We start from the raw sequence: 26,219 nt of genomic DNA on the forward strand, positions 1-26,219 counted from the left end.
AAAAATATATACCTCATAGATAAAATATGGAAATGTACGCTATGTCAGTAAGGAAAGAATTTAAGAATTTCATTCTTATTTGCATAATTAAGAGGCTCATATTGTGAAATATTTACGTAGGCCTATTTACGAGAATAAATATGAAACTTCTACCTACCTATTTTCACGATTTGAATTTCAGAGCCTCCTTGTTGGCACAGTGGTAACGTCGTTGCCTTGAAACTAAGGGGTCCCGGGTTCGATACACGGTGGTTAGGATACCACTTTAACTTTAGGTCCGATCTGTGCATAAAGTGGACATCAAAGAAAAATCCACAACGATTTGGAGCTTATCGTCATACTTAAGCCGAATAGACAGCTTGTTAATTATGACCTTATTTCAGTTCACTACACCACACAGCACATATCATTCACAAAAATGCAATCCACTCACTACTGTATTCACACGCTGCCTCTAAATAAATTCCATGCACCAAGGAACCCTTAAAGATCATTCGACACGATCTAGACTAGAACTGGTCCTTGTCATTCCGATAATTTTTAGACTTCTGCCTCTACCTCCCTTGCCCCCTCGCCCCCGCTGCAATGGTTGAAAGCACGTGCTTTCAGGTGCCTTAGTCTATCTCCTATAAGACAGATAGGGGATTGGTTTCCCTTCGATTTCTTTGTAAATCCTCTAAAGAACTGAGGAGTAAATGCAGTACTTATGTTCTCTGTATTTACACCACAACTTTTTTCACGTTGTACAATATGTAGTTTTATTATTTATGAAATTGAAACGTATTATGTGCAGACAATAATGTTATGCTTTCATTTTTTCAAAATATGGAATATATAATCATTAAATAACAAATATTTGCTCATGCTCACTCTCGCTCTTGTTTTAGTAGTGTTTTATATAAATGTACTAATCTCTTGGCCTCCAATAAAAAAAATGGTTAAACTAAACTGTTGTAAATACGGAGGTATTTATTTGTGCAAGAGATCGGGCATTCATATTGTTGTTGTTGGCTTGGTTTATTTTACTTCGCTTTTCTGCCCCATTTGGTTATCGTGAAAATCAGGATGAGTAATAATGATGATATGATTAAATTGATGAAGGGACCTCACAAAGGACAATCCAGGTTGGGATTCGAACCCGTGATGAGCGTGCATTCTTGTTCCTATGTGTTGCACTCTGCATTGAATAATGAAATAATTTGGAATGAAAGATGTATCCCAGAGCTCAAAAAGACAAATGAATATTATTGAAGAAACTACAAAAAAGTCTAGTATGTTACCAGTTTATGTCCTCTAATATGTTGAATCTTTGCCACTTCCCATCACTTTTTCTAGCTATATGGATTTAATCGCAATAAGTAGCTAATGATTGATTGATTTAGTTTATTTTACTTCGCGTTTTGTGCCTCTTGGCTAATTTGCGAAGATGGGGATGAGTGATGAAATTGATGAATAGACATTCACAAACAACCAAGCCCGAGCTGGATTCGAACCTGGGACCCTTGGCGTCGCAGTGCAATGTGCTAACCACTCGGCCACAGGGTCTGGCAAGTATCTAATGAGCTTAAGGACGTCATATGAGGGACAATCGTAAACAGGGAACTCTAGACTCCTGATTTCACAGTGCCCTGCGGATGCACTGGGAAGGATTTTTTTTTTAAAAAAAAAAGCGTTGCTTTTCCTTCACTTTACCTAACTTCTGCCATGACGATGAACGTTGATTAAATTAAACATTTGAAGGATGGATACAAAGGAACACTCATGCACACGCCAGGGATCGAGCCCGGATCCTTCAGTAAGGAGATCGTGGGATGGAGAAATTTGGGAAATCGAGCAATGCAAAATATTTGGAAAAAAACCAACTTAATCATATACAAATATGATGTTTCAAAAATCCAATTGAAAATTACCACTGAGGAAAAATGCAGTTTGTTTTACCGATACCCATGTATTTCCACTCATCTTTGTTGTCCTACCTCCGTGGGTGAGTGAGTGCAAGTGGTCCCAATGGAGGCACATATTGTTTCGGATCCCACTAGAAACTGTAGGTACAGTTCCGATTAGCCTGTCTGTGCATAAAGTGGACTTAAAACACCAGATCGACAAACAAATCAACCAACCATGGGGGAGTGGTTATCACAGCATGCTACGACACCAGGAGTTCCGGGTTCGAACCCCGACCTGGGCATAGATGTTATTGTGTTTCTCCCTTCATTAATTTTATCGTACCATCTTTGCAATAAACGAAATGTGACAAAAAAAGCGACGCTAAGTAACAAAAATGAAATCAAATCATTGATTGATTGCTTGATTAGGTTTATTTTACTCCGCTTTTCCGCCACTTTTGCTTATTCGCGAAGATAATACGATAAAATTGATGAAGGAACACACGCACACAAAGAACACCTAGGGCCAAACCGAGCTTCGAACCCGGAATCTCTGGCTTATTAGTCAAATCAAATAATTTTTCACTTTCGAAAGGGGGTGGGTGTTTATGTACTTTTTTAAAGTACCTATTCATTATTTTGAAATCTTTTCCTGTTTTTGACGTTCTTTTTTTAGGAATACCGGACCCTAAAGGGGGGAGCGGTATGACCTACACCAACCCCCCTTGGGCACGTCACTGATTGCTACCCCAAGTGTCGACGTAACTGATCAGTATATCATATCATCCCTCACCCTCATCTTCGCGATTAGCCAGAAGTGACAGAAAAGCAAAGTAAAGTAAGCCAAATCAATCAAGTACATTTAAACCTGACAAAGCGAAACTACTCAAAACTTATAAATAGAAATAACTTAAGCATTTTTTATTCTTTTATATACAGTGGACACAAAAAAGTTTGAATTATTCAAAATTCGGATTAACATAAGATTGAAAATGGTTTCAAGAGGAATAAACTTATCTTCGAATTACTGGATAATTCGAATCAGAATCCACTGTATTTATCAGCAGACAGAATTCGAGAAGAGTAACTACATTGTCAGTATATTCCTCCAGGGGCAGGGATAAATGTTTGCAACCAGAAAGGGGAATGTAGGTATCCAGAGGGGCAATTTCCCCCTCACCCTTTCATATAACACCTCGAGCATTGTTTTCGTGGAGAAAGTCGTCGTCGCCTTGTAATCAAGGGTTCCCGGGTTCGATACCTGGTGGAGGCACAAGTGGTTCGGATCCCACTTTAAACTGTAGGTCCAGTCCCGATTAGCCTTACTGTGCATAAAGTGGACTTAAAACACCAAATCAAATCAATCGTGGAGAAAGTATCGATCTAATAAAAAAGAAGTTACTATATTGTTGAACCCTGGGCCGCCCAGTCGTCCATATTTCATCTATTCATTGAGATTTGTCCCCGGTAAAAGCCAAGTATTTAATCTGACACCTGGAGTTTTGAAACTGCCCCGGTCTGCCATAAAAGTTGCTCATTTTTACGTTTTGCGCACCGTCCTGCGCAGTTATTGGTTGGGTTAGAAGTAATCTTTTCTTCCCAGGCGATTCCCGGGAACACTACTGGTGGTGGAGGGTGAGGTTTTCGATGGAAACTATTTCAAGCCATGTTCCCTATTTTGCGTGAATGTTATTTTATTCCCGTTTTTTCGCGCTTATATTTATTTCATGTTCGTCTACTTTTTACTTTTTGAAGTACAAAAGAAAGCGAGAGAACCTTGTAAAGATCAAAACGAAAACGAGACCAGACAAACTTTGTCGAGACCGAGGCAGACCTCGTCTCTAAAATCGAGGCAGACCTCATCTCTAAAATCCAGACGAGAGCGTGAGTTGGTGCTCGATGCTTCGGTATGATAATTGAAGAAATCTACCTAAACTAAATTTACTCTTCTGTGTCTTTTTCAGACTCACTAAACAGATATCTACATGATTGTAGATAAGTTACATATTTTGTTTATAGTATTTTACAAACTGAATCCATTAGTAGCGTGCTGAACCTGTGCTGCGTGGTTCCAGACATTCAGGATAATAAAATCCTTTTTATCTTTCGAGAGTTCGTAGCGTCGAAACGAGGCCTCAACGATGTAAAAGTTGGTTACCTTTATGACCTCTATACATTATGAAAATATGTGCGGTGTACATATTGCTTATACTATATATATATATATATATATATATATATATATATATATATATATATATATAGGGTGTCGCAAAACTCTTTCAACAACGCTTGGGAGCTGGTAGTTATCATAAAAACAAGTAACATTTCCCTATAAAGTTTACCTCGAAAGCGCTTAGTTTCTGTGCTATAAGCGCTTAAAGTCTATCCTGTACGTATGCATCCCAACACAGCAAACGCTTGCTCTGACATAACTAGCAGGGGCGCGTGGCAAGGACGAGACCTCAAGTGCTATCTCGCCTCAACTCCTTATTGGTCAACATCTGATAGTCTCAATGAATTCATTAGTTCTTCAGTCATACTAACCTTCGGCCGACGCCAGTGTAGCCGTTTACGAAATTTAATCCCCTGACGAAAGACCACTATGATATTCCAAAATCTGATAAGTTACATCAGCTTAGATTCCCTTGTAGAGCATTCACGTAAATCTTCGTGTTTTTCTTCCTTTTGTGTAGATATTCGCAATAGTTTAATACGCTTACGAATTTCATAATTTTGATTTTTTTTCGAAAGTAATTCTGAGGTTTCTCTTTAGCTTTTCGCAATAATTTGATACGTTTTTGCAGCTGGTAACAATATTTTTTCTTCCGTTTTTCGTTTAATTTCACCCTTTTGAATTCTCCCATCAACTTCTCACCTCTCTCTTGGAGAGAGGAAGAAAGGAGAGAAATATGGAACACTATCTCTTTTCCTTTCTTTTTCTTCAGTATCACGAAGTTTTTAATTAGTTTTTAAAAGAACAGCATTTTTCAAGTTCTTCATTAAGAGCAAGATAGAATTATCATCTGAATAATTTTCTCTTCAAACTCCGTACAAATATATATGAGGGTAATTGTTGCGCAGTTTCCAGAATAGTGGATACGAAATATGCTTTCTGTGAAACCGTACAGGAGACCAAAGAGAGGCATTGCTCTTTGAAGATTTAACAAGCTTGAGTACACATTGCCGTATCTTTTTGTTACTATGGCAACCTTATCGGCGACCCTGACTGCTTTTAATATGCTTTTGAAAAGCTGTCATGTGTCTTACGTAAAGTTCAAAGGTGTGACTATATTTGGACATCCGTGACAAATATTTTTGGTAGATCCTCTCCACGTTTTGGTAACATAACATTTTACGAAGATTGAGCATAGGCGTGCGCACGGGGGGGGGGGGAATTCCGCCCCCTAATCATGGACGTCCGCAGATTTTTTCCATGGAGGGACAAGCATGTTATCCAGATAGTGTTGGCCCCTAAAAAAAACACCACTTGAATTTGAAATTATCGCATTAATGTAAATTACTATCACTGAAATCAAATGATACGTGTGAAATATATAATTTTAGATTGACATTCGATTTGTAAGGAGGAGGTGTGGCCATTCTTGACCCCCTTTCCCCTATATTATTATACTTTTACCTAGAAATTTAGCGTAGAGGAATCTTATCGCCGTTATTAAACAATATTATACTCTTATTGCTCCTTCCCAAACTTGGCCGGTTCTAGGGGGGCAAACATTGAGATAAAATAAAGCAAGGCCAGTAGAATCTCGGAGTAGCAGGACAAATATATACTCAAGATGGAATTTGTTTTCACGTCTTTCTTGCATTATTTCTTTCAGACGGCCAAGAGCACCTGCAGGGGGCACATAGGGGGTAATTGCTCCTCCCTTGATATCAAATTTTGTACAAATAAAAATACATTTCGTAAAATTTTCTCGCTCGCAATGTCTGCTTTTCTTACAGTCTTCTCAAGTTCAGAGCCGTAGCTAGGGTCGGCGGAAGTTGGTCCTGATGGCGGCTCATGAAATTTTTTGTGCCATATTAGATCAATATTGTTTTCAGTTTGCAAAAATTTGGATCTAGCAATTTTTATTACTTTCTGTAATGCATTGTAAATTATCAGAGAGAGAGAGAGTAGTTATAACTACCAAATACTTCAGGCTCTTGCTGCTAAATAGTTTTGTCTTAAATGAATGAACACAATTATTGTTTGGAGGAAAAGGAGCTCAGCACATTTCAGAGACAATTTATTTATTCATTATCGTGCCTCTATGTTGCTGCATTAGACCATATATATAATGTATATATAGTGAGAAAAAATGAGTTTTTTCTTTCCCGACTGAACTTTCATCAGGGCTTCTCCCCTCTCCCCCCTAATCAGAGGGTCTGCGCACGCCTATGAGATTGAGTTGTTATGACAGTGCATCTTTTAAATACAGTATTGTGGGTTATTTGTCTCTCGATATTTATTCCTCCTGTTTTTATTGATAGAAATTTCTAATTTTCATTGCAAAGATTCCAATTGTTTTAAAGTCATCCTTGTGTAATCAAGCATTCCTGAGTTCGATTCCACGTTGTATATTACGTTCCAATTAGCCTATGCCCCCAATTATGCAGTGCCAGCCATTGCATAATTTAACTGCTAGTTTTTGAGCCGACCTCTTTGGCAGAGTGATTAGCACAGCGCGCTACGACGCCAGGAGTCCCGGGTTCGAATCCTGGCCTGGTGATGCCAGTGGCGGATCCAGAAGCTACAGTTGGGAGGGGCAAATTTCAGTCGGGTACGTGACCTTACCGAGAGTAATTTCTACACTTCACTTGCACTGTTTTACGTAAACAATATGCTGTACTGAACAGGAATCAAGCAGGTTTCCATGTTTTAGAGATTACGGTATTATTTTGCAAAAATAGGGCCCAGGGCTGGAATGTATGGTTATTAGTGCATCCTCCCATTGCCACGGTAAACTGAACGGTCAGATATGAGGGGTAAAGTAAATAAACAAAGAAAACAAAACCTATTATCTGAAGGTTAGATCTCCCTTTAAGGTATATTGCACAGTGGCTCGGGTCCAAATTTAAGTCCACTTCCGATTAGCATCGTGAGCTTCAAGTGGACTTAAATCAAACTTAAAAAAACATTCTCGATCCTCTTGAAAATGAAATGGTGATCAGATAAAACATTCATCAAGAATATCAGACATATAATAATATATAAAATAACTGGCTGTTGGGAGGGGCGGTCGCCCCTACCGCCCTCCCCGTGGATCCGCGCCTGGGTGATGGATGTTCTTTGTGAACATGATCACGTTTCCTCATCGTCGCGATTAGCCAAAAGTGGAAGAAAGCCGACGCTAAATAACAAAAATAAGATCAAGTTTAGTTTATGACATTCAGAATGTAATGGCTATAGTTACAAGATAGTAATAATTAGAGCCGGGGACTTTGTCCTAATAAAACTAAAATATGTATGTAATTATATCATAAAAACTGAAAAATATGTCATAAAGAATAAAAATGTCAGAAAAATGCAGAAATATTCCCAGCAAAGCCAAAAATATGCACAACAGTACTTTCGAATTTCTCAAAATACGGAAAGTCAGTATCTTCCAGGGAAGAACGACTAGGGTGAGAATGGGGTATTACATGAAGTCAGAATCCCTTTAACCGAAGAATGTAGTGGGAAAATACTAAAAATATTGTGAGATTCACTGCAAATATACTAAATTTAATTTACTATCATGTCAGATTTACACCTTTGTGGAAGCTAAAGCATAATTGGCAGTTCGCTACAACTGAGGTAAATCTAGGCAATCAATACACAAACATAACGTTTTAAAGGAAATTTTAACTTTGTAGAATCTGAAAAACAGTGCAGAATTTCTTTTCAGAAGAAGTTACACTAAATTTCTTGTCCGCAATTTCCTTATCCTGCCATCGATAAATATAGCTAAACTATCGGTTGCACTAAAGCTAACAAGAATCTCTCTATATATAAAAATGGATGTATGTGTGTATATGTGTGTGTTTGTTCGTTCAGCAATATCTCTCGAACGCCTGGAGCGATTTCAACCAAACTTGGTACATGAATCATTTCCAATCTCGAAAGAAATACTGTGTGGGTAAGACACCCCCGGTACCCCTAGGGGAGGGGGTGGGAAGGTCACATAAAATAGCATTCTGTTGCGTGGAATTTTCGTGTCATATCCTGCAAGTTATGCTTCCTGCAACACAGCACGGCGAAGTTGGTTGCCTTCACAGAAGGTGCGATATTGCTATCCTCGAGCAATTTCCACACATATCACTTACAATCGAAAACGACCGATATTAGTGTGGAATCCTAGTTTTCGGGGTCACTAAGATGAATAGTGACACTCTGATTGCCGTTCAACTCTAAGTTTATTTTACACTATAGTTACAATTCATTAATTTCCTGTCTAATAGTAGATTGGGATATATAAATACCCGGGCAACGCCGGGCAATCAGCTAGTATATTATAAAATAGCCGATTATATGCAAGATAATTACAAAATTATACAGAAATATGTCTTATCAAGTTCGTCTACTTCGGCTGATTTTCATCAGATACGTAAAGATCTCACCACAGTATTCGATCCAATGTCAAATAGAAAATATGTTATAGCATAAAGTCTCGAGCCCTAGTAATAATATTTAAGTTTGCAAGGCAGGTTAAAATTATATTTTTAGATTTGAGGATATTTTTAATGGCAGGGGTACATCGAGATCTTTTCTGGCGAAGTTGCATGTATATTAATAAGTGAATTGTAGTTTGTCATGTTGCATGAACGGGGTCGGATAGGTAACGCAAGGAACTATCCTAATAGTACAGCGCTGTACCAATAGCCTCGCTCGGCGCTGCTTCCATCCGAAACCTGGGCCGTATTGATTCACGCAGTTCGAGGAACGCTCAACAGATGGCGCTAACGTCCCGAATGCTAAAGCAGAAAGGGGGATGCGACAAGTCTTTTGGAGGAGAAAAAAGAGAAGGGGGGTGTAAAGTGCTGGTCCCCAAAGAAACCTCACTTTACTTCAAAGAAAGTTCCGAAAGATCAGTTTTCCCCCTTACAATCATATATCAGGTCCACGTGGAGTCCAGTAAATCCTCCCCTGAAACCTTTCCCACCAATAGCGTTCGTCCAAGAAATGACAGCTCTCATCAAGTCCACGTGGACTAAATGAGATGTTGCTAATTCAGTTTCATAGAGATTTTTGAACACGAGGTTGCGGTTCTCTATCTTTGTTAGGTTGTGTTATTGTGTTTTGCTATTTTTCTATGCAATATGAAGACCTTGGGAGTAAAACGTCACAGTGAATGAATGGATGTCTAAACTCTGCAGGTAAAAGTGACAACAGCGCTTTGCCGAAAAACAGGTGGTGGCTCGAAACCAGATACGGTTCCGGTCAGCTTCCTCTGGGGTTATGTCAAAGATGCCGAACTGCTGCTACGTTCAGGACTTGGGGTATATAAAATATGGAGACCGGACAAGTACTTCCTCAGCGCTTGTAAAGGGGATAGATCGAACCGATTTAGACATTCGCTGCCGTGGTTATTCGTCGCAGCATTCATATAATTAGATAGCGTTCGAGCAGTCTTGCGTTTGGAACTAACACATAAAGTAGTATTTTAAGAGAAGAAAAAGCGAAGGTGTAACCTCTATTTATTTATTAATTTTTCTGTACCGTGAACTGGTATACCGATTTAACCTGAAATGAGAAACATTTCATGAAGATGTTAAAGTATGACTTACGACTTGTGCCAAAATGATTTGTCATAGCAAATAGCCTTTGAAAAGTTACTATCTAAAAGTAAGCGAGTTGCTGCACTCACAAGCAACTCAGTTACGGTGATAGTTTTGAAAGTGACTAAGTTACTTTTACATTCACTTGATTCTAGGTAAGCTATAACTAGTAAAACGTGTTGCATGCATGAAAATCTACAGTTTACACAAATTTTCATTATTTATAATAAACTTTATACATGAAAGTGTAGATGCAAGAACATTGAAAGTTAATCTTGTACTTGAAAAAATTGTGTCACTCATCATTTGCTTGTAACCAATGTATGCCACATTATGACAATTTTGTGTCTATATTTTTACTCTGTTGAAATGTACAGAAAAGTAACTAAAATGTAATTTTATTTCGTTACTAGTTACCTGAAAAAGTAACTGTTACTTCCAAACGCTGTAAATAATTTGTATCGTGCATGTAAGAAATATGTCCCAGAACAACAAATAAAACACATCATCTATTATCATCTATATTATTTTGTGAATTCTGAATGACTTCACTCTGTGTTGCCAACAGCACGAGAGAAAAACGGGCTACATCGCACCCAAAATGGAGCTAAAATTCACATCCAAGGGGCTAGATTTACAAAGGTGCGGCTGCGCACCGAAAAAAAAAATCTGGTTCTTAATTCTTGGGTGTTTTGGTGCAAAATTTCTGAAACTCAAGAACCACAACTAATCAACTGTCAAGATGCGGGTCATTCGCTGAACTAAATTAAATTTTCATAACTTAAATAATTTATTTCCCCCTTAAATTGTGGTGCAGTAGATTACACAAAAGCATTACACATTTTCGGCATATTCCTCCTTCATATATATGCACACGTACACTCACACACACACACGGCCGCACTCACGAACTAGTCTCTGGGTGAGACTCACTGTTACGAACGATTCGTCGATTCCGCACCGCACTTCTGTGAACTTTCAAGGACCAGATGCAATGCAACTGAACAAAGATTCGCATTTTCTGGAATCGACGTTATCCGTAATTCGCCTCGGGCTACACAGCATACCAAAACCAGAAACAAGGGGATAAAGTGACAATGTGCACTTGCTACCGGCTCCCCAGGAGGGGTCGCAGGGCGAGCTTGCAGGTGCAGAGAAGAGTCGGTTAAGTGAATTCTTCTTTGCAGTTTAGTGAAATACCAATAAACATTTCATTACTGAAAGGGCTAGATTTGTAGCAAGATTTCTCTCTGTAGGGCTAAGAAACCCCTTGGGGCTTTTGCTGAATTTTGGGCTGAGTAGCAGCAGTTCGGCATCTTTGACCCAACCCCAGAGGAAGCTGACCGGAACCGTATCTGGTTTCGAGCCACCACCTGTTTTTCTGTAAAGCGATGTTGTCACTTTTGCCTCCAGTGTTTAGACATCCATTCATTCACTGCCAGGTTATACTCCCAAGGTATTTATATTGTATAAAAAAATAGCACAATACGATAACACAACCTAGCAAAGATAACGCAACCGCAACTTTGCGTTCAAAAAACTCTAAAGAAAACTCTAAAGAAACTGAATTAGCAACATCTCATTTAGTCCACGTGGAATTGACGAGAGCTGTCATTTCTTGGACGAACGCTATTGGTGGGAAAGGTTTCGAGGGACGATTTATTGGACTCCACGTGGATCTGACATGTTGTTCTTAGGGGGAAAACTGATCTTTCGGAACTTTCTTTGAAGTAAAGTGAGGTTGGAATCAGGACGAGGAGTATACTCAAAAGGGCCAGTTCTGGCCCCAAAAGGGCCAACTTGGCAACACTGTTCACTCTTACAGACTAATAAAGTTCTGGCGTCTGGACCCACAACTAGAGTAATCCTATTTTTTATTATTTTTTTTATTTTTTTGGTCTTGTCCATGTGTGTGATTTTCCTTCAATCATTTCATCTATTTATCATTAATCCTCACCATCGCAAGTGATCAAAAGTGGTAGAAACTTAGCTTTTTATTTGAATTTTTTACAAATTTAGTATATTCAAATGACATCCTTATATTAAAGAAACGCTGCAACGAAATGGCGCCGTGTTGGTGTCTCGAGTCACGGACAACATGGATTTACCCACCCACACACACGAACACTTCTCTAATCCTCTCTAATATTGTTCCCAAAGGCTAGTTCTATGCTCGTTGTGGTGCTAAATTTACCATAACACTCCTCTAAAATTGTCCTTACACCCCCCATTGAAAAACTCTGAATGAACCTAGCCCCATGTCATAGTAAGTGACATTTTGATAATTTTTCGAGTTACAAAGTAAAATGTGTCATCCTTCAATTTTCGAGTGAAATTGGCATGTCATACAATTTACATTGGACTCGGTGAAGCCTTCTGAAATTGGTAAACACAACACAAAAACAATTTATGTACAGTTATAGCTTCTAATAACCTTTTCTCTTAATGACTCGGAAATGACCAAAATGTCACTTACCATGTTTTACACCCGAGCCCTTCAAATAACCAAAAACAACAACAAAAATAATGAAATTGTAGAATTGTACACGCAGATACATGCTATGTATAGGAATATTGGTAACTTGTTACACATCTTGGCAGCAGACCAAAGTAAAGGCCAAATAATGTCCACTTTTAAATAAATACTTACATCATTGCTGTAGCAAAAAATAATTTATTATTATGAAAGATTATACTCCATGTCATCTCTGTCATGCGAAGTGTAGAATCAACTGTCTGATAAAATTTTTACCTCATTGCTTTCCTCCCAAATGATAGCTGCAAATTGCTTATATGTTTCTTCCTCCCTCTTCTTATGTTGCGTTTTACACCGAATAATTTTATTTGTTTTGTATGTTTATTAATAGTGATTGTAATTGTACAGCAGCACTTTTATGTATGGACACAAAAAGGGGTTTTATATTGTGAAAGAATAAGTAAAGAATTGTATGCGTGGAGAGTTGAAAGGACATAATCGGGGATTATTTTGTCTAAAAGAGCTTGGTGCGAGAAAGGATAGGAATGTAAACTCTACCATCGTAATGGTACTAAATAAATAGAGTGAGTGCACAGTCCCCTTCAGCCAAGGTGGATTCATTTAAATCAGGTTGATTCAAATCAAGATTTAAATCACTTTAAATAAATAATTTATAGAATAATGTACATAATGATTTTGTAGACATCATAATCGCTTACGGTGGAAGTACATTAATCTCGTAAACAAAATATATGTACCGATGGGGTGAAGCTCATATCGAAGGAAATGTAATTTGTAAACTTTAAACATCTTGATTTAAAATTCAATAAATTTTACAGGCAAAAACAGCAAATATTTTGTGTAGAAAAATATATAAAATAACTAATCACGTTAAACCGTAAATAGTGTCATTATCATTAAACTGTAAATAAACGTGGCAGCTGATATTTTGCAACCTTATCATTAAAAAAAATTGCCAAGATTCAGCTACAAATACTTTAAAAAATATTTTAAGTTACAATTATAGAGTACATCCAGAATGTTTTACTTTAACTGGAAGAAAAAGTACTGAAGTTATGTTTTATAGTTTCATTAACAACACACGCCAAGGGTCCCGGGTTCGAATCCCGGTCGGGCTTGGTTGTTTGTTAATGTCCATTCATCAATTTCGTCATTTCATCACTCATCCCCATCTTCGCAAATTAGCCAAGAGGCACAAAACGCAAAGTAAAATAAACTAAATCAAATAAAAAAAAATCAAAATTAACAACACACTCAACAAACATTTCCATAGTAGGCTCATATGTATATATAGATTACATACTGGTACAAGAAAGATTTCGAAATTGTTTGAAAAATGCGAAGACATTGCCAGGAGCTGACATTAATTCAGACCACATCTTGCTAATAGGAGAAATCAATCTTACATTGAAGAAGATAACCCAAAACCAGGTGAGCAAGAAACCCCACTTAGAGAAGCTAAGGGAAGAAGACGAAAGACAAAAATTTTGCCGAACATTTCCAAGGAAACTATAATAAGTTTAAAGCTAGTTGTAACAATAAGGATGAGATGTGGGATGGAATAAAAAGCTGCTTACAGAAGGCAGTGGATGAAACAATAGGCTACAGGGAAAGGAAAAGTGCAAAGAAACCATGGATTACTGAAAGTATGCTGGAAAAAAATGGAGGAACGGAGAAAATGGAAGAATGTAAATACAGAAGAGGGAAGACATAATTACAAGATACTGAATAACCAGCTAAGAAGAGAAACTGACAGGGCAAAAGAACAATGGATGAAACAAAAATGTGAGGAAATTGAAGAACTGGAAAAAAGAGGAAGGTATGACTTGATGTATCGTGAAGTAAAATGCTTGGGCTTCCAAAAGAAGAAATGGAAAACAATGTGGATGATAGAAGACGAGGAAGGATGTGAAATCACAGACAAAAAAGGAATATCGAATGTGTGGGGAAAGTACGTTGAAGAGCTCTACCAGAAAGAGAATCGCTCAGACAGTCTGAATGTAGAAAATGAAGACGACGTGCCTGGTGATGAGAAAGGATACTATATCCTGAATGAAGAATTTGAGCAAGCACTCAAAGAAAGAAATGAGGAATGGGAAAGCAACGGGCGCTGATGAAATTCCTGTTGAACTTATCAAATGCCTGGGAGATGGAAAAAGAGAAATACTGCACTTATGCAATGAAATCTATGAGAAAGGGGATTGGCCACAAGATTTCACGGAGACTGTTTTGGTACCTCTGCAGAAGAAAAGCAATGCCAGAAAATGTTCTGAGTACAGGACAATCAGCTTGATATCTCACTCGGCAAAAATTCTTCTAAGAATTCTGAACAGACGCCTATACTCGAAGGTCAGTGGCGAGTTAGAGGAAGAACAGTTTGGTTTCAGGAAAGGAAGAGGTACAAGGGATGCAATTGGTTTACTGAGGACCATTGGGGAAAGATATTTAGAGAAAGGAAAGGAGGTGTTTGTAGTATTTGTAGACCTGGAGAAAGCCTTTGATAGAGTGAATTGGGTTAAACTTTTAGAAATTCTGAAGAAAATTGGTGTAGATTGGAAAGAGAGAAGACTTCTAAGCAACTTATGCATGAATCAACGAGTTAAAAACAGGAGACGAAATGACAGAAGGCTGTGAAATTGGAAGAGGAGTACGACAAGGATGCTGCCTATCGCCTACTTTGTTTAATATCTATTTAGAAGATATAGTGAAAACTTGTTTCCAGGGCACAGGAGGTGTCAAATTGGGAGGAAGAAGAATAAACTGCATAAGATTTGCTGATGACATGGCATTATTCGCTGAGGATGAAATAACCATAAATAGTATGTTAGAAGAGTTAAACAGCAGCTGTGAGCAGTATGGGATGAAGATTAATGTAAAGAAGACAAAGGCAATGGTTATAGGACGGAAACCAAGGAATATTAATGTGAGAGCAAACAGTGAAAGAATCCAGCAAGTGGATAGCTTCAAGTACCTCGGATGCACTATAAGCAGTGACATGAGCTGCAACCAAGAAGTGAAAATGAGAATCGCAATAGCAAAAGAAGCTTTCAATAGATGAAAAAATGTTTTTTTGTGGACCCATGGACATAGGTCTAAGGAAGAGATTAGTGAAATGTTTCGTGTGGAGTGTAGCACTATATGATGCAGAAACCTGGACGTTGAGAAGAAATGAAGAGAAACTACTCGAAGCTTTTGAAATGTGGACATGGCGAAAAATGGAGCGTGTAAAATGGACGGACAAGGTAAGAAACGAAGCCGTACTGAAAAGAGTTGGTGAAAAAAGATCTATACTGGAGACCATCAAGAAGAGGAAAATAAACTGGTTAGGACACTGTCTAAGAAGAAACTGCCTGCTAAGAGATGCCTTGGAGGGAATGGTTGAAGGAAGAAAAGTCCGTGGAAGAAAGAGATATCAGCTTATGGATGATATTAAATTAACTGGGTCGTATGCTATTACGAAGCGTAAGGCAGAGAACAGGGAAAGCTGGAGATTGCAGTGAAAAACCTGCCAATTAGGCAGAAAACAATGAATGAATGAATGAATGAATATAGTATCAGAAACAGAAAAATATATATTTACATATATTGTTTTATTTGCTTTTATCAAACTGTTCAAATATTGCACAGAGCAGTTTACTAGAAAAAAGCCTTTCTATAGAAAAATCATATATATGTGTATAGTGCCAAAAACCATTCCAGCAATTTCAAGCTTGTTTTTTTTTTAAATAAAAAAATTCTGATTTAAATTTTTGAAAAACAAAAATGATTTTTATTCACCCTGCCTTCAGCTTAAGAAATTTTTGGAGACGCGATTGATGTAGCTGTACAGCATAGTAAACTTGCACAGTGTTTAGTGAACATCAAGACGAACAACTTTTGTTTCTAAGGTTTTGTTCGTTGAGGGCTCATTTCGATGCTTTAAAAAGGAAGACCAATGCAAAATAAGAAGAATACAAGCTACAAAATGATCGAGAGTTGTAGATTTCTCGGGTGGGGTTGTTATTATCAATACTCTTATGGGTGATTTTTTGATATTTTCTTTTGTAGACGTCTCGGGCAATGTTCATCGCTTAATTTTAGTCGTCAACAGGGGTGATCACGTTTTTAGAAAATTGAACGAATGTGGTTATTTTCTTTCGCTGTTGTTTAGATATAGTGGTTGTAAAATATATTTAAAGTGTCCGAAGAGCATTACAGATATCTGGACAACCACGCGAAAATTCACTTGAATGCTCTGGAAGAAATTATAATCATGTAATGTTTCAGAATTTGGAATCTATCGAAAGGAGAAGAATTTTCAAGAAGTCTGGGACAGCGCAAAAATACAGCAGCACCTTAATGTTATTTGGCGATTTTATTGTTGGGGAAAATCGTTTTGGCTGGTGATCTCCCCCTTATCCACCCATGGCTGAATCATCACATACGTTTGTTCAAACATAAGATTACAAGCAATCTTAATGTAAGGTTGGTTCTGAAGATGTTTTATGCTGAGCCAAGGCAAACGGCATGTCAAAAGGAAAAAACGACCTTCAGTTTCCTGGAAGATAATGAAACCTTAGGAACTCTACGTTCAAAGCTGATGGAAGTAGCTAATTAATTTGCGGGGAGGGGACTTCACATCTTTACCACGTGCTGAGAAACCAGATGGGAGGGACATTCTTCCTCGTGTTGCCACCAACATGCAGAGGTTGCTTCAAACTATAAAGTACTTCTATGTGAGGGTTTGGAGGTCGAATTTCAGGGATACCATTTTGACCTTCCATAGAAATTACCGTATTTGCACGTGCACAGGTCGGCCTTTTTATTTAAAACCCAAAGTCGGACAAAAACACGAGATGTGGCTTATAGTCGAGATAACTAAAAGTCATACTTAATTTGGAAACAATGTATTCTTAATTAATACTACATACTGTGTAAAAACTTCTGGTTGTGTACCAACAACACTTACTGCAGTAATTTTCTTGCATTATACTGTATTTCGATCTTCAACTGGCTTGTAAAGTAAGGTTATTTTCGTAACATCTCTAGTTCTTCATTTGCATCTTGGGAGCTTGTTGCAACTCCCGAACCCTTCAATCAACAAACGAGCCGCTGACGTCCAACTCAACTCAGTACCTATCGCTAACTCTCTTGTTCACGCTCTACATTGTTTGGTAGGCTCGCTAACTAGAGTGAGATTATTTCTGTAACATTTCTGGCTGTTCTGCATTTACAGCTTGGAAGCGAGTCGTAACTTCCGAAGACTCCAATCAACGAGCAAGCCGCTGACATAATCTCAACTCAACACCAATCGCTAATCCTCTTTCTCACGCTCTACACTGTTGGTAGGCTCGCTAGCTAGATTGGCGCACTCAGCTATGTTCTCAATACAATCTGACTACTTTGTCCCCTTTGTTTGTGAGAGTGCCCTCATCAATTCTATTGTTTTGAATTTTGGAAACTGTGGAACTATTTATTCTTAGAATTAAATGGCAGAACATGGAAATATCACCTGGTTCCTGTATTTTTACACTATTTGTTCTATCCAACGCATGTTTTACTTTGGTTATTTTGTTCGAATACTAACTAATTCAACCCTATTTCTGTTATTAACAATAAAAATAGCGATCGTTATTCTTTTTTGTAACTTGAAATAAACTATGCCAATTTCCAGTAGGGGATGGGGTGGTGGGGGGGGGGGGGTCGACGTCCACCTCTCGACACCCGTGCCTGCTAGTTACTTGCTCGCGACATTCTGGATCAGAACCGGCCGTAGTGAGGGACAAGTCAACTCGGGGTAGTAGATCGAGGCCCCGCACCAGATAACATAATTGTTTGTGTACGGTTTATTACGAGTTTTTAAAACGCTGGTAATTCCAGTTAACAACTAATTGATTTTTCCTGACTTAATGGATTGTTTTGAAGTACAAAAGTATTAAAAATTACTGAAATTATTTCGAAAAATAGTACTACATGAAAATGCTATTCAAATAATTCAGTTAAGAATAATATGAACTTTTCGTTTCATTATAGAATGAAATCATGAAGTGAAAATATTATTTTACACAAGACCATTTAAATTCACTACAGCGTGAAAATTGAATGAAAAGTAAACAAAAGAGAATTATGACAGATAATGTTATTGGATGTGATGACAAATTGCCACTTTGATGAGTAAAATAATAGTGTGATATTGAACACATCCAGTTTTGCAATTAATCATCGAAAATGAAAAAAAAACAACATTAATTTAGCCCCACAATTCCTGGTTTTAACCTTCAACATGTTCGGCTTATTGCTCTTCGGCCAAAATATACAAATTAATTGTTTATTACTTGTAATAATATTTACATTGTGATTATGTGGGACACCTGTACTTCAGAGTAAGGATTTAAGGAAGAAAAATTTCTAGAATTTTGGTTGTAGACCCCGCACCCAACCAAGGCCGGCCTTGTTCTGAATTACTAAATTTTGTCGTCTGGTGCCTAACACAGCACACAAATGTCCAAAAGATATCCACAGGATATCTGCTAGATATCCATTTTTCCGCATACGTGATATCCAGAAATGGATATGTTTTGGACATTTTCGGATCACTTTTGGACATCAAGTGGGACGTAATCTGGACATTATGCTTTGATTTAGACTTTTTGTACGTACTTTGGATATTGTATGGACACGAAAAGTACAATTTTTGGACTAATTTTGGATCTCATCTGGATATTATTTCGTTATGAAAGGATGCATGCAACAGTCAACCACCAATGTTTGTTGTTAATTTTCTTGCACCCCCTTGAAATAGGCACTAGTCAAGTTGGATATTTCTATGAACTAAACGATCTGTAACTACGCACTGGTAATGAGCAGGATGGAAAGTTCATATGAACTAACCGAACTCTTGAGTAAGTGTGTCAGTTTTTCTTCACCACACACACAGCTCCTGATTATATAGTCATGAATCAGAAGGGTTGGTCATGGGAGATTAACTTTTATTCACTGCATTACATTTTCTTCTCATCCTTGTAGCTTAATGTTCACATATCTTTCGAAGGGTGTTAAAACACAAATTTTCATTATATTTATAATCAAACATACAATTATTTGTGTTACGAAAACTCAAGTTTATTTTATACATTTTGCCAGTGTAATTTAGCGACTGCAGATATCGTCAACATCATAATGTATCCATATTTCACTTCATAACATTGTATTTTTTTTTTCAATTTGTCATTATTGTTTGTCTAATGAGTATCTCTATTGCTATATTAAATGGGTGTGTCTATTGTTATATTTTTTAATAACCCACGCTAAGTACCACAAATTACTTCAAGCTTGCGTCCAGCTTGCCATATTAAGCTTGCTATCGTAAGCTTTCCGCAAGCTTGTGTGTTATCTGGGAATATTCCTTGGAGATTTGTGATGCTATAAGCGAGCATTGGCCCGATTCTTGTATGCAGTGTATTGTAGCGTTTCTGATTCTAAGATTTTAAAAAGTTTCAATCGCCAATAGTAGCAAATAAAGACGCTCACCAACGAAGAAAAGAATCACAAGCTTCTGATTCACTCAGGCCTCAGGCGTAAAACACACGAACTGAAAATGATGTTCATAGCTACTGTCTATGCTAAATATAAATAAGGAACGGGTTTCCCCGGTTCAGCTAAGTAGGATTTACTCGATTTTAGTCTCGATTGTATTGTAGCGGTTAGTAAGACTAAGTCGAAATTTTCTGATTCTAAGAAGAAAAATATTAAATCACTAAATATAACAAGTAGAAACGCTAATGCTTCAATGCAATTTTTGTTTCAATTCCAAGGTAAAGTATAAAAAGTATACACAACGGGAATGCTATGACCATTTTCTAGGGGTGTGCGGGACAGAATTTTTTGGGTCGGGACGGGAAATTTTCAGGACGGGAAATGTTCAAATTTCCCGAAGTTCTGGAAATCTCTAATTCTACACGTCATTTTTACTTTAAGTGATTGTTTTCGCATTTCTGGTACAAAAACAAACAATTTTCGATAAGTTCCAGACATTTACAATGCAGAAAACCGAGAATTAAGCTAACGACTTTTAAAAATGACCTTTCGGTATTTTCCTACTGCTCGGGAATTCATTTTCCGAAGTCGGGATCGGGACGGGAAATTTTTTTTCCGATCCTGGTCCCGACTTTTCGTGATCCTGCACACCCCTACCATTTTCTAATATTCGAAACATCCTATTTATGTTCATTGTTGGATAACAAGTCCTGGACCTGTTCTAGACTTGTATGTATTTTGGATATCCAGTTTTGGACAAGATCTGGATGTTTTGGATATCCAGTTTTGGACAAGATCTGGATGTTTTGGATATCCAGTTTTGGACAAGATCTGGATATGTTTTGGATATCCAGAATTGGATGTGTTTTGGATATTCAGTTTTGGAAGAGATCTGGCGACGTATTGGATATTCGGAATTGGACAATGTTTCTTACAACCAGTTTTACACACGTTTAGGCTGTGTATTAGATATCAAGAATATGTCGAGTTTTAGATGTCCAGTTCTGGATATCCTATAGACGTCCAATGGATATCCAGAAATGGATATACATTATATCCATGGATCTGATCTGGACATTGTGGATATCGAATGGATATCCCTGGTAGATTTGTGCTGTATGGGTTTTAATTCAGGGTGCGAAATCCTGGGGAGAAGGGATTTCCCCCCACAAACAATCCAGGGTGGGTTATATGAACGAAGACAGAAATTAATTTTAATTTCAAATATACTTTTTTAAGAAATATTAAAAAAATACACAAAAAGGACGAGAGATAATGTTTATCTGTGTGTGTGTTCGTGAGTGTTGCACCAAAATATGCGCAATTAAAGAACAACAACATTGTAAGACAATATAAGTATGAAATCTAATTGATTTATATTAATAAAAAGCAAAACTTAAATTAAAACTAAAACAATTTCAATTTTCAACTATTTTGTAATTTATTGACTTTTTGAACCACTTGGTAAAGGAATTTGCTTGCTACTTTATATCTGATATAAAAGTAACAAAAAAAATACTTTACATAAATTTAATGATACAGTATGTATATTTAAATATTTTGTAATGCAGGGATGCCCAGCTTATGGCGCAGGTTCCGCCATCGAGATTTTTGATGGATTTTTTTCCCTTCAAATAATATAAAATTCAACATTTATATATTTTTCGAAAATACATGTAAAGATTTTACACCTTAAATGCACCATATTTAACCCATTAGAGGAAGAAAGAAAGTGTTTAAGGGTATTATAGAAAGTTGGGGGCTATCCAACTTTTACATATTAGGCCTTAATTGACATGTGGGTTCTGGGGAGATTCTGAATTAAATTTTGGGGGGGATAGTATCCCTCTAGGTCTTAGATTATGGCGGGTATTTTAGTTAGAGGGGGATTGAGTATTAAATTGAGGAGATATCCAATTGTTGTGTATTGCTATTGTCTTAGACTGTTGCGGAAATTCTGGTGTGGAGACAGAATTAAATTTTTGGAGGAGGCAATATCCACTCTTCAATATCAACAGTAAGTCTAAAAATTCATTGAGTATTAAATTTAAAGGGGGAGATAGAAAGCTCTTGATAAAGTGTTAAATCTTATATTGTCAAGGGAGAGAGAGTTCGAACATTAAATTTTTGGAGACTGTATTTAGCGATATGGTATCCACACGTGCCTATAGAGAAGCTGGAAAAGAGTAAGGAAATATTCACATCCTATTAAATTAATATTCTTGAAAGCCTGCAATGAAATGGATGTAAAAGTTTTCTTGCTCGCTTCGCTCGCATTAATGTGTTACTAGGTTGCGTATTTGGTGCTTTAATGAGCTGAATGTGAAGCTTTTATACTATAGCTGCATTACAAGACAAGCGATATTCTCGATTATGATCAACGATTTTAGGGATGGTCTTGAGTGATGGGCTCCCTGTTTAGGGAGGAGGGGCAGATCAAGTAAAGTGTTCATTAAACCTAAGCAAAAAGTTACTTTCGTAGACACGCTGTCGTATTTAAATACTTCGTGTGGATTACAATATGGTTCGAGGGCGCGAATGATGTGATTTTTTTTGGGGGGGGGGCACCCCTTTAGTAATGTACTTTTATATATAACAACATAATAAAATGTATATCATAATTAATATGTGTGGGTGGGTGTGAAAAAATTAAGATCTTCCTCCCCTCCACCCCCCACCAGTCTTCGATGATTTTGCACTGTGCCTTTCATGATTCAGGATCCGGAGCGTTGTGAACTATGGTGCAGTGAAAGGAGATGGGGAAACGGGCTGGAATTGTTGAAGCCCTGTAATTTCCAGTCTCTTCAGCGACTGGGGAACCGGGGCGTGTCGCTTCGCCGCGCGCACCTGCCGCTGCTGGCTTGGTAATGAATAAAACTGTAGCTGGAAGAGAGAGAAAGAGAATAGGGCCTGGTCACATGCCACATCCGGGTTGGGACAAGGACGAGTGACGTCATTGGCGTGGCCGAACGAAACAGTCGTTAATGGAATGGAAAGGGAAGGTTGGATGCTGGATGGGGGAGAGATGAAGTCTGATAAAAACATTTACATGTCTGGTAAAGCTGCGATCGGATTAAGTTTTGTGCAGTTCTCTATTAAACCGTGCTTGATGAAGTTTTCTTCCGCTTGTCTGGAGCCCACAGTTTCTCTTTCCCATGTCCAATTTGTGTTCCCCTTTTTGGAGGAAAAACTTATTTTCAGCGAGTGAATATAATAAATACTTGAATTTATCTGGACGGGATTTTGATACCAGGAAGCAGAGAGAAGTATTGAGGGGTTTATCCATCTTGCCATCCTCTGTGGTCGAGTGGTGAGCATAACAGGGTCCTTAGATCGAATCACCGAATGAGGCATTGGCGTTTTATTATTTGTTCGCCCATTTCATCTCTTCATCGTCGCGATGCGCCCAGGGAGGTAAAAAATCGACGTATAATAGCCCCAAGATATCTGAAAGCTCGTAAAATATCCGAACTACATGCTCTCTTCCTTCCTTTCACCCCCGCTTACCGCTTCTGTAACATGAACTAGGGACACCAGTGCCACTGCTTCTGCCAGAGTTTCAAATACAGTGGTGTTTCTACATATAAAATAATAAATTGTTAATAAATTCATCTTGACTTTGTGAGAGGTTGAAGCCGACGTAGTTGTATTTGTAGGCAATTGCGGAATAGAGGAATGTGCCCATGTGAATGTGTGAATTTTATTTTGATTCATTTGACAAATCTTGAACACAGAATAATCCATTTTCCATCAAGATGTCAACAGTGAAAATGAAAAATAACGTAAAAAGATGCACATGCGCATGTAACAAGAATAATAACAATAACCGATTATGAAACCAATATTATATACTCTTCATCTGCTTGATGAACAACGTTCTGAAAATATGTTTGGAGAGATGCAAGATAAGGGTTTGTAGTCTATAAGGAAGTGATCCATGTTCTAAGGTTTGCCATTTGTTGTAGTTTGGGATCCGGGCATGAAATGTGAGAAGCCTTCGCCAGTGAATAGTTGTCCATTCATGATTCCGAAAATAAATCTCAAATCTGAAACTTGACGGCGAAGAGAAAGATCGTATATTTGAAGATGGGATAGGATTTCATGTTTCGAAAGGTTTGCAAGCGTAGGGCATGTGTTTAACTATTCTGATGAAGAATTTTACTACTTTGTCTGTCCACCTTCGCAAGCCATGGGCCAAATGCAAGAATCATATCCATAATCCTTGAATGAGGCATGGTATATAATATACTATATTAGTGGAAGGACTTTTGGGAAAGATATACAATATTGAAGTTGTGGAGGAAAGGTTTTTTTGTAATTCGGAAGTACAGCGCCTAGAATAACGTAGTGTGGAAAACGGCATGCTTCTGCGCTCTCAGGCTGGTTCCACTCGAAAATGATCCGCTAGAGGCGCTGGTGTTGACCCCGGTGCTTGGTGTTCGACTGCTTATAATGGAAGTAAATGGAGTTTTCGCTGCAACGTCTGATTCTTTTACATGAAGCATTTCTATGAATGTGATAATTGCTATGATATTTGGTACAGTGGTCGCGAAGATATTAACGAACATTCTAGACAGTCGACCACGTCCTGTTATCGTAATACTTTCGTTAATAATACGGGAGAAAAAATACGCGTGGAATGTTCTTGGCAACTAAATTTTTGTGTATGAATTAGGTTCATTATTATTATCATCATCATCATTTCTTTTAAAGATATACACACTGAAGCATTTGTATTTTGGATATTTACTGTCTCTTTTCTTCCGCTTTAAACTAATCGCGGCGATGATGATAATGATGATTGCATGAAACGACAAGGGGAACCCCACAAAACTTTCTTAGTGCCATCGACATGAGTGTAAGGCAACTTTCAAACCAATGGGACAAGCGACACGGGATGTTCACACTGTCACACTAGTGACACACACTTCCAGACTGTAAAATAGCATTCATTGCACATGAGGGTCAAAACAGCAAACGACACGTTCATATGGCGTATTCGCGTGCTACTTGTTACTTCGGTCGGAAAGCTCCTTAAAGGAAGGGTGCTGAGACCGAAGCGACGCGCTACAGGGGGAGTTCCCAACTAAGTGACAAGCGACATGGTGCCTTCAGTCTATTAGCAAGCGTTGCTTGCGAACAACAGATAGGCGACACGATAAACCGCACAATACAACAACAGATCTAGGCGACACGATAAGCCACACGTGTCGCTTTGTAGCTTCTGCGTCGCTCAAACTGGGCCATTTCCTCAATAGCTTGCAACATGTTGCCGTGGTTTGTTGTTCGCGCATGCGCGATGCAATGAGTGTCTTGCTTTAGTGAGATTGCGCACCAAAGCGACAAGCGGCACGCGACACTTATCGCTTGAGGATTTCACCAACCGAACGCTGGCCTGTGCTTCCCGTCATGCCGCTACGATGTGAAATGTTGCTCTTGATTGGCTCCTTTCTAAGCAACATGTGTCACTTCGGTATGAAAGTTGCCTTGGACCGAATGACCCATGTCGCTTTGGTGTGAAATCCTCGTATCGTTTGTGGCGTGTCGCTTTGGTGTAAAATCTCCTTGAGGAAACGGTGCAGTCAGAGCTTTTGTCCCTACGGTTCGAAAGGCTGCATTGATTTCCGACTGCTCGCTTTCAAGCGACATTTGTGGTTTGTCGCCTCGGTATGAAATATTTCTCAGGATACTATTTATATTCTAATAACATAGAAAAATAAACTCTAATACACAGTCCAAGACCTGACGTCCGGAATCACATTGCGATGTTTCTTCTTGTGTTACGCATGCTATTTATTTATTAATTTTATTTTACTTTTCTTTCCAAATTAATGCCATTTCGTGACTGCAAATCACTCCACAAATATAACTGTTTCCATCAATTCACTTACCGCCTTTCTAGAGAAACAAATCTACACAATATATTCCAAAAACTAAGTAAGCCGCATTACTTTCATAACAAAATTAGCACCGGGGTCGATCGCACTGCCATCTACTTGTCATCGTCTCGGGGAACCAGGGTCGTTTTCCACACTACGTTATTCAAGGCGCTGTATCGGAAGGTTTACGAACATTTTCTGGGACGGTCAGTACTAAAGATATTTGAAGAACCTTTCACACAGCATGGCCGTCGGGATCAGCCAAAGTGTGAGAAATGCGTCGTAAAATGACAAAATGCAATTAAATTCAATCACCCGAACATAACTGTTGAGACGTCCTAGACCACAAATCGGTAAACAAATGTATTTTTGAAATAAGAGTAGTTTACGTCTTTAAATTTTAAATAGTACACTTTGTTGCTATTGTTATTGTAATTTCGCTATGGAAATAAATTCCAACAGGTAGATTATAACACGTAGAAATAATGTAAATATGAAAAATTAAATTCTGAAACTCCTTTCCTCGTACATTTTATAAATGCGAACGTGGTTATGAAAATACTCAAAGTAATTCCTGCTGAATGAGCATGTAGGCATCCGTCCCTTTCCCTTGAGCTTAGGCGAAATGCTCGATCCGGTTGGCAAGGGCAACACACGAAATGCGGTAAACAAGGTGGGGTA

At 38.1% G+C, this 26,219-nt stretch overlaps 2 protein-coding genes across 4 annotated transcripts in view; one reads left to right on the plus strand and one right to left on the minus strand.

The window, feature by feature from the left end:
• Positions 1-10,502, minus strand: part of LOC145987622 (mitochondrial inner membrane m-AAA protease component paraplegin-like) — a 48,060-nt gene extending 37,558 nt beyond the window's left edge. The window contains exon 1 of one of the 2 annotated variants that reach the window (XM_083122030.1): positions 10,486-10,502. The gene's annotated coding sequence lies outside the window, so the exon portion shown is untranslated. Of the gene's footprint in view, positions 1-157; positions 1,115-10,485 lie in introns of those variants that run through there. The other variant, XM_083122029.1, reaches the window with a different exon arrangement.
• LOC145987621 (uncharacterized) overlaps positions 1-26,219 on the plus strand; it is a 321,334-nt gene that overhangs the window by 18,337 nt on the left and 276,778 nt on the right. The gene's annotated exons all lie outside the window — the stretch shown is intronic.

Source organism: Lepisma saccharinum, chromosome 5, assembly GCF_977018435.1.
Source record: "Lepisma saccharinum chromosome 5, izLepSacc3.1, whole genome shotgun sequence".
Classification (NCBI taxonomy): domain Eukaryota; kingdom Metazoa; phylum Arthropoda; class Insecta; order Zygentoma; family Lepismatidae; genus Lepisma; species Lepisma saccharinum.